The sequence below is a fragment of the Zootermopsis nevadensis genome, unplaced genomic scaffold (assembly GCF_977971745.1).
Source record: "Zootermopsis nevadensis isolate Lab colony 2312 unplaced genomic scaffold, Znev_1.0 Znev_ptg000214l, whole genome shotgun sequence".
Lineage (NCBI taxonomy): Eukaryota > Metazoa > Arthropoda > Insecta > Blattodea > Termopsidae > Zootermopsis > Zootermopsis nevadensis.
In genome coordinates, this window is record NW_028259345.1 from 2,501 (window position 1) to 12,500 (window position 10,000).

Below are 10,000 nucleotides of genomic sequence, written 5' to 3' on the forward strand. Positions count from 1 at the left end.
TGAAAGTTTGAGAATAGGTTGAGATCGTTTCGACCCCAATTCCTCTAATCATTCGCTTTACCGAATATAACTGCATTACGAGCTCCAGCTATCCTGGGGGAAACTTCGGAGGGAACCAGCTACTAGATGGTTCGATTAGTCTTTCGCCCCTATACCCAAGTCAGACGATCGATTTGCACGTCAGAACCGCTTCGGACCTCCACCAGAGTTTCCTCTGGCTTCATCCTGCTCAGGCATAGTTCACCATCTTTCGGGTCCCAGCGTATACGCTCTACCTCCGCCCCACTGCAAGCAGACGGGACGGGGCTATGGTGCGCCGCGCGGCCGAAACCGCACGGATCCCATATCAGCCGATCAAGCGGCCTTTACTTTCATTACGCCTATAGGTTTACCACCCTATGACTCGCGTATATGCTAGACTTCTTGGTCCGTGTTTCAAGACGGGTCGGATAGGTGATAGACGGTGACACTGAGGAACGGCTCCTCGCCCAGACACACCGCCCCAGCACACATCAACAACAAGTCGCAAGCGACCGCCGAAGACACACATCAGGGCAGCACGCTCAGGCGCCTGCGGGAACCGCCAGCAACGCGTCCTAACAAGCCGCCTCTTGCCGCGTGGAAGACACCTCGGTATGAGGGCAACCCTTAACACGGTTCGTGGCACGAATGTCAGGATCCTCAGCGCACACCGGCTGCAAATGAACCACGCAGTAGCACAGCACCGAACGCCCACACCCTCAAGAGGGTCTGCGAACGCCCGACCGCGCCACCACACAGCTGAATGCAACCGAGTTTCGTCTACTCTATCCGTTTCCATCTCAGCGGTTTCACGCCCTCTTGAACTCTCTCTTCAAAGTTCTTTGCAACTTTCCCTCACGGTACTTGTTTGCTATCGGTCTCATGGTCATATTTAGCCTTAGATGAGGTTTACCACCCTCTTTGGGCTGCGATCTCAGGCAACCCGACTCCAAGGAGCAACCAACCGTCGCAGCCGCCACCCGTACAGGTCTCGCACCTTCTCAGGACTGTAGCCCCAGTCAAGGGAACTTTGGGTGAACAACTACGCCGGACAGCCACACCTATACGCTACAGGTCTCTCCGCCCAGTGGACGGAGGGATTCAGCGCTGGGCTCTTCCCCTTTCACTCGCCGTTACTAGGGGAATCCTCGTTAGTTTCTTTTCCTCCGCTTAATGATATGCTTAAGTTCAGCGGGTAATCACGACTGAGCTGAGGTTGACAAGATCAAGCAAACCGACTCGCCATGAAGCACACGAACACACGGACTTCCCTCATATTGCATACGAGGTTCACGGTTAGTCTCCGTGAAGCCGGCACTCGCGGCGACAGCAAGTCGACGCTGGCGCAACGCCTGTTACCAGACGCCTGTCGCGCACTCGTTCAAACAAAGAGAGGGAACGTCCTTGCGGACGCTGCTCTCCGACTCAGCAATCGACCGGCGTGCACACTAGCATAAGACTCGCCGCCTCGCACGCCTATCAATCACAAGTGTATATACCAACCCTCAGCCAGACGTACTGACGGGAGCAAACCCGCAGTGCAATGTGCGTTCGAAATCTTAGCGCTCAATGTGTCTGCAATTCGCGCTAGTTAACGCAGCTGGCTGCGTTCTTCATCGACCCATGAGCCGAGTGATCCACCGCTAAGAGTAGTTCTTTCTTCACGCTTCCAAACGTGATTATTACTCGTACATAGTATGAGAAATTGGTTTGAGTTGGCGGCACCGGTAGCTGGTGCTCATTGAGTCTACTCAAAGCCGTACCCCGAAGGGACAGCCGAATTGTCGCTCGCACGTCACCGAGACCGACGGACAGGACGGTCGCTCAGTGCGAGAGTAGACGCCAACGGAGCCGTTGGTTAACGGAGGTGCACCGAACCAGCTAGTAACGAGAGCCAAACGGGCTCGCAACACATTCTCGCTGCTAGTTCACGCGGTGCGGACCACCAAATGAATTCAGAACTCGTTGAAAGTTTGAATCATTAATGATCCCGGAGCAGGTTCCCCTACTCCGACCTTGTTACGACTTTTGCCCGGTTCAAGCCACTGCGATTAAGACGATTTCCATCATGCAGAAGCCCGAAAGCCTCCGCACAACAGTCCTCGCGTTTCTCGAAACGGCTCAGTCCCGGGCAGCGACGGGCGGTGTGTACAAAGGGCAGGGACGTAATCAACGTGAGCTGATGACTCACACTTACTGGGAATTCCTCGTTCAAGGGAAATAATTGCAATTCCCTATCCCGATCACGGGGGATTTTCAAGGGTTTACCCGCACCTTTCGATGCAGGAAGAGCACGCTGATTCCCCCAGTGTAGCGCGCGTGCAGCCCCGGACATCTAAGGGCATCACAGACCTGTTATTGCTCAATTTCGTGCGGCTGAACACCGCCTGTCCCTCTAAGAAGTCGCCTGGACTGAACTATCCAGGAACTAGTTAGTAGGCTAGAGTCTCGCTCGTTATCGGAATAAACCAGACAAATCGCTCCACCAACTAAGAACGGCCATGCACCACCAACCACCGAATCAAGAAAGAGCTCTCAATCTGTCAATCCTCACGGTGTCCGGGCCGGGTGAGTTTTCCCGTGTTGAGTCAAATTAAGCCGCAGGCTCCACTCCTGGTGGTGCCCTTCCGTCAATTCCTTTAAGTTTCAGCTTTGCAACCATACTTCCCCCGGAACCGGAAGACTTTCGTTTCCGGGAAGCTCCCTGCCAGGGCGTAATTACCACCGGCAGATCGCTAGTTGGCATCGTTTACGGTCAGAACTAGGGCGGTATCTAATCGCCTTCGATCCTCTGACTTTCGTTCTTGATTAATGAAGACATTCTTGGCAAATGCTTTCGCTGTAGGGCGTCCCGCTGCGGTCCAAGAATTTCACCTCTCACGCAGCGATACGAATGCCCCCGTCTGTCCCTCTTAACCATTATCTCAGTTCAGAAAACCAATAAAATAGAACCGAAGTCCTTTTCCATTATTCCATGCACAAACATTCAGGCGAAACGCCTTTTTTGAGCAATCTGATTTACTCAAGGTAAACTCGCTAGCCACCGCCGGCCACCAGTGAAGGCTACCGACGGAAAACCAGCAGTATTTGCCTAGGAGCTCAGTTCACGCCCAGAGGGCGGACCGAGTCCTGAGGCGCAGATCCAACTACGAGCTTTTTAACCGCAGCAATAGGGATATACACCTTGAGAGCTGGAATTACCGCGGCTGCTGGCACCAGACTTGCCCTCTCATAGATCCTCGTTAAAGGGTTTAAATTGTACCCATTCCGATAACCGGCCTCAATGAGAACGGTCTCGTTATTGTTAGTCACTACCTCCTCGTGCCGAGAGTGGGTAATTTGCGCGCCTGCTGCCTTCCTTAGATGTGGTGGCCGTTTCTCAGGCCCCCTCTCCGGAATCAAACCCTAATTTTCCGTTACCCGTTGCAACCATGGTAGGCACATAAACTACCATCGAAAGTTGATAAGGCAGACACTTGAAAGACACGTCGCCGGTACAAGACCATGCGATCAGCTGAGTTATTCAGAGTCAACAACAAACGGCCGAAACCGATTGGTTTTGATCTAATAAATGCACTCGTCCCGTAAGGTCTGAGTTTTGCTGCATGTATTAGCTCTAGAATTACCACAGTTATCCAAGTAGGATTGTCTACATCAAGTAAATTATAGCTGTTGTAATGAGCCATTCGCGGTTTCACCATATAGTAGCTGTACATGCACGTGCATGGCTTAATCTTTTAACTGAGCATATGACCCCTGGCAGGATCAACCAGGTAACCGATCTTACACGTCCACACACGCCCCAAGCGGGAGCGCATTGACAAGCAAGTCAGTCGTTCGACTCGAAAGTCGTTCGAATATCTTTGTCCACGTTCACAAAGCCTCTCTCACGCTTTGAACTGGCACATAACGTTGCTCTAACTCAGCGCACGCCGAATAGTGTCAGCAGCCAACGCCGAAACGCTAGCCGCCAACGGTCGCTCAGAACCGGTCCTTTCGGAGCAGTTGAGAACTAATCTTGGCTGATAGGATCTGTTCCTAAGAACGAATCGCAGCCACCAAATAAGTTTGATCCGAGAGAGTTTTTTTTAGTGAAAATTTTTTTTTTCAAAATTACAAATTTTACTTTCACAGTTTTTCCCACTCTCCTTCACATGTCGCGGCTTTTTTACCACGTGTTTTTTACCTCGTCTTCATCGTCATCTTCATCTTCATCTTCATCTGGGGCTCGGGTTCGACAGGGGCTCGGGTTGGCACCAGGGGTGTCCACGGCCGGCCGCGGCCGGCTGCCCGGCCGGCCGGCCGGCCAGCCGACCGCGGCCGGGAGGGGGTTGACTGCCGGCCGGACACGGCCGCTAGGAGGTGGCGGCCGGCCGGTCACGGCCGGTGGAGGTGACCGCTCGTGTTTACTCATTTGGATGTCTGCCAGACGACCTCAATAGACGTCAAAACATGCGCGCCTAAGGATTAGCGCCTCAAGACCTCCTTGCAACACGTTCTCCATCGTTGCAGAAACCCTCCCCAACATTCCTCTGCTTGTAAACGCGTCTTTTTTCTATTATCGATTAGAGGCCGGCACCGGCCGGTAAAGGGTGCCGGCCGGCCGGCCGCGGCCGGTTGGGGGTGGCGGCCGGCCGGTCACGGCCGGGAGAGGTGTGACGGCCGGCCGGTCACGGCCGATAAAAGGGCAGCGGCCGGCCGGCCGCCCTCTGGGGCCGGCCGTGGACACCCCTGGTTGGGACGCACAGGTCCGCACGCACAGGCCGGCACGCACGACTGGCTCGCTTGGAAGAGAAGGCATAGTTACACAATGTCACAGACACCAGTAATTAGATGGCCTATCATTTGGATACCTTAAGACAGTCATAGTTCGACACCAGCCGGGCAATCCTGGGCGCTGGTGCTTTGGGAAATATAATGACACTCACTACTCCGAAGAGAGCTCGCACGAGATCGGCCGCGGTTTTGAGGCGCGGCCACGATGTGCCCGTGAAAATGACGATCGGCCACGATGTGCGCAGGCAAAGTCGCCTGGCCATTTCGTGGCCGTTTCGACGGACGATGGGCACATCATGGCCGGTTTTCCACACAATGTGGCCAGTGGAAATGAAGATACGATACACGACGACATGAGAGAGAGGGGGGGGGGCCCAGGTGAAATTGGATTACTACTTCGGTACACCCTCCGTCGGCGAAGTACTACTCTGGTACATGTAGTACCAGAGTAGTACGTCAGATGTACCAGAGTAGTACGTCAGATGTACCAGAGATGTACTCGTCCGCCGAGTACATCCCTGGTACTACTCCAGTACATCAGCCATAAAAAGTGTGCGGCAACAAGCGCGGTTCCGTGCGGTGAATAAATGGCATTTTTTTGCGGCGCGACGTGTGTGCTTATTGCATTTCGATGTTAGTGTCATATGTATAAGAGAATCTTCAGTGTTATTGGAACAGTGTTGCAGTCTTGAAATGCCAAGCGCGATATTTTGTATTGTTTTTGTGATTCGACGGTATAAATGTTGCTGAAGATGTGGAGAGAGTTCCTACTGTTACCGTTTCTATCGGCGACTGCCCTAAGTACCTGCTCTATGTGACTGTTTGAAGCCTTGCAATGTTTCAGCAATCGTCGTCGTTGTAACTGGGCGAAGACGCACGGAAACATGCCTCCGCTTGCGGACTTCCGTTTGGACGACACGGGAAAGGAGAGAAGTCTCCTGATGCAGAAACTGGCCAAGTTCAGACACGAGCATTCCATCTAGGTACCAGTCCCCCTTCCCTAAGTCTGTATCTCTGATGTTATTGATGCAGCCTAATTTAGAATACGTGCAGTCGGTGTTATCATATCCATGTGTCTGTCTGTTGCTCACTCCTCTCTTTCTCTCTCTCTAGCTCTCCCTCCTCACTTGTCAGCGTGCTCTTGCTTCGCGCAGGTTCCATTCCGTCGGAGGTTTATCCGTAATAACTCAAGCTCAAGCTCTGTTTCACCTCCGGCAGTGGCCACACCATGTTCTGGTCATTTGCATAATTGGTGTACTCTGGACGATGTCATAGAGAGATAAAGTGGAAGAACAATTCAAGTTTCACTAATAAGTAGACACGGTGGTTATGGTGGAACCGGAACGGCCCGGATATCCTGTGAAAACGAGGTACTACTTCGGTACATCTGAAGTACTACACTGGTACATCTGAAGTACTAATCCGGTACATCGACGTACTACCCTGGTACATCTGCGTACTACTCCAGTACATTTAGAGTACTACTCTGGGGTTCACCAGGCACTACTGAGAATGTACTGGAGTACTACGCCAGATGTACCGAAGTAGTAATCCAATTTCACCTGGGGGGGGGGGAGAGAGAGAACAATCACATTGTACACAATGTGTGCTCCTCCACTGTGTACCTCTGCTCTTGTGTGTACCTCTGCTCCTCCACTCAATCGTTATCAAACGTGTGAGATACGACCAGCACGGATGGTCGAGAACGAGTATCCGCAGTGCAGGTATTTTCCTTTCGTGCAATGACTTAGCAAACAGTTCTAGCCTCTGGAAACGTAATAGATGTAGACGAGATATCGAACCTGTGGACGGGCAAAAGATCTCTCGAGAGAGAGACTATGCAGTACACAGCTTGACCACACAAGCAGACGATAGCGGAGATGTCGCCTGCACCTATGAAGGATCCGATTCCCATGGTCCGACTTTTTAGTTGACGGCATCTTCGCCGGCAACAGCAGCAGTCGCGGTGCGACCGTCGAAGCACTGCGTGATGAGCATACTTGCTCTCTGACTTGCTAGATAAACTCTGACTTGCTAGAAACTATGTACCAGCACCCAAGAGGATGACCAGTGAGCATTTACATAGCAGCGTATCACTCTCTAGTTCACACAGGCACTTGTTAGTTCTCGGAGTCCATCGCTACCGCTCAGATCTTATCCCGTTGGGCTCGTCACCCTCACAGAACTTCAGACGAATTCGACGAAATCGGTTGCGCATTTCACCCATCCGACATATCTACATGTCGCCGCGTCTGTGCTCTATCTATTTTTTGATGACGTCATCTGCGCACGTGCGCGTCTTTTGCGTCTATGCTCCCGCGTCGAGTATGAAGGAGGATGAGTACGACGCCTTCATCGACGGCCTCTACGATGCTCTCAACGAGATGATTCGACCGATGTTGACGTCACAGCGTGTCCATCGCGTCTGTGGCGACTTCAACGCGAAGATCGGCCACCATGAAGACGGTGAGAAGAGCACCGGAGTGTTCGACTACGGCGACAGGAACGAACGAGGACAGAAGATCGTCGACCTCTGCGAGCAGTTCGACATCCGCTTGCTGAACACCTTCTTCAAGAAGTTGCCAACTCGCCGATGGACGTGGTGTGGGCCAAATGGACAAGTGAAGAACGAGATCGACTACGTCTTCGCCAACCGAGACGTCACCGTCAACGACGTCTCCGTACTCTCTCGGTTCGCCTTCGACAGCGATCATCGATTCGTCCGCGTTCGACTCGCATTCCCGACGACATCGCATTCCCGACGAGGGGACTTCCGAGACATCGACTGGTCGGGCAAGGGAGTGATGATCGACGGCCGACGCCTCTCACACTTCCGCTTCGCCGATGACGTGGTCCTGATCTCTCACGACTATCGTCAACTGCAGATGGTGACGACACTCGACAGACGACTGAAGACCGTCGGCCTCCGAATCCATCCATGCAAGACTGAGGCGATGAGCAACCGCGATCCGCGTTCTCTAGACGTCGACGGCCAACCGATGAAGTTCGTCAACTCGTTCGTCTATTTGGTCCAACGAGTGACGATGGACGGCGACGGACGAGGCGAAGTGATGCGAAGAGAAAGAGAGAGAGAGCGAGAGAGAGAGAGAGAGAGAACGAGCGAAAGCGAGAGAGAGGGAAACGCGAGGGAGAGAGAGTGTGGGGAAACGAGAGAGATATGAAGGGGGAGTGAGATGGAGAGAGAGAGAGGGAGTGAGAGAATGAAAGTGACAGCGAGTAAGTAAGAAAATATACGACGTACGGCCTTGGGGGAACGAAACACACAGCGCGCACGGTCGGGAGCATGAAAGCGGCACGGCGGAAGTCCCATATAGGCCATGTGATGTAATGGTTAGCGACCCTGCGTGCCGCTCTTGATGTCCGAGTTCGATTCCGCGCTGCGTGTTCCCGCCGTTGTATGAGTGCGCGTTGGAAGGTCGAATTAAGTGATGTGTGAGTAAGTGTCATGACAATACATGTTTTTGCACATTTTGTACAATGTCTGTCAATGTACAATGTCTGTCAGCAGACTGCGCACGATTACCAGTGAGTGTCACCAAAATATGGCACGGCACACAAAAATCGCTGCACCCTGGCGGCGGCGCGGGGGCGCGGGGCAGAGGGATCGGCCACGATGTGCGCATGAGAACGGCCACCAGTTCGGCCGAGGAGAACTGTCGTGGCCGTTTTCGCGGGCACATCGTGTGGAGACGTTTCGGAGTAATTAGATGGCCTATCATTTGGATACCTTAAGATAGTTATAGTTCGACACCAGCCGGGCAATCCTGGGCGCTGGTGCTTTGGGAAATATAATGACACTCACTAATTAGATGGCCTATCATTTGGATACCTTAAGACAGTCATAGTTCGACACCAGCCGGGCAATCCTGGGCGCTGGTGCTTTGGGAAATATAATGACACTCACTAATTAGATGGCCTATCATTTGGATACCTTAAGATAGTTATAGTTCGACACCAGCCGGGCAATCCTGGGCGCTGGTGCTTTGGGAAATATAATGACACTCACTAATTAGATGGCCTATCATTTGGATACCTTAAGACAGTCATAGTTCGACACCAGCCGGGCAATCCTGGGCGCTGGTGCTTTGGGAAATATAATGACACTCACTAATTAGATGGCCTATCATTTGGATACCTTAAGATAGTTATAGTTCGACACCAGCCGGGCAATCCTGGGCGCTGGTGCTTTGGGAAATATAATGACACTCACTAATTAGATGGCCTATCATTTGGATACCTTAAGATAGTTATAGTTCGACACCAGCCGGGCAATCCTGGGCGCTGGTGCTTTGGGAAATATAATGACACTCACTAATTAGATGGCCTATCATTTGGATACCTTAAGACAGTCATAGTTCGACGCTCAGCGTGAGCTCAGCAACGCTCAGCGACGCTCAGCATGAGCTCAGCAACGCTCAGCATGAGCTCAGCAACGCTCAGCGTGAGCTCAGCAACGCTCAGCGTGAGCTCAGCAACGCTCAGCGTGAGCTCAGCAACGCTCAGCGTGAGCTCAGCAACGCTCAGCGTGAGCTCAGCGACGCTCAGCGTGAGCTCAGCGACGCTCAGCGTGAGCTCAGCAACGCTCAGCGTGAGCTCAGCGACGCTCAGCGTGAGCTCAGCGACGCTCAGCGTGAGCTCAGCAACGCTCAGCGTGAGCTCAGCAACGCTCAGCGTGAGCTCAGCAACGCTTAGCGTGAGCTCAGCAACGCTCAGCGTGAGCTCAGCAACGCTCAGCGTGAGCTCAGCAACGCTCAGCGTGAGCTCAGCGACGCTCAGCGTGAGCTCAGCGACGCTCAGCGTGAGCTCAGCGACGCTCAGCGTGAGCTCAGCAACGCTCAGCGTGAGCTCAGCAACGCTCAGCGTGAGCTCAGCAACGCTCAGCGTGAGCTCAGCAACGCTCAGCGTGAGCTCAGCAACGCTCAGCGTGAGCTCAGCAACGCTCAGCGTGAGCTCAGCAACGCTCAGCGTGAGCTCAGCGACGCTCAGCGTGAGCTCAGCGACGCTCAGCGTGAGCTCAGCAACGCTCAGCGTGAGCTCAGCAACGCTCAGCGTGAGCTCAGCAACGCTCAGCGTGAGCTCAGCAACGCTCAGCGTGAGCTCAGCAACGCTCAGCGTGAGCTCAGCAACGCTCAGCGTGAGCTCAGCAACGCTCAGCGTGAGCTCAGCAACGCTCAGCGTGAGC

The 10,000-nt window shown here is 53.3% G+C and overlaps 2 non-coding genes and 1 pseudogene across 2 annotated transcripts in view; all 3 read right to left on the reverse strand.

The window, feature by feature from the left end:
• Nucleotides 1–1,240, reverse strand: part of LOC147870687 (large subunit ribosomal RNA) — a 3,653-nt gene extending 2,413 nt beyond the window's left edge. Inside the window, exon 1 of the ribosomal RNA XR_015533243.1 lies at nucleotides 1–1,240. This exon is cut by the window's left edge and continues 2,413 nt beyond it. This is a non-coding gene — a ribosomal RNA (large subunit ribosomal RNA).
• Nucleotides 1,241–1,520: 280 nt separating this feature from the next.
• On the reverse strand, nucleotides 1,521–1,673 carry LOC147870688 (5.8S ribosomal RNA). The gene has a single exon (XR_015533242.1). It is a non-coding gene; the product is annotated as a 5.8S ribosomal RNA (ribosomal RNA).
• Nucleotides 1,674–2,003: 330 nt separating this feature from the next.
• On the reverse strand, nucleotides 2,004–3,797 carry LOC147870689 (small subunit ribosomal RNA; annotated as a pseudogene).
• Nucleotides 3,798–10,000: the final 6,203 nt, after the last annotated feature.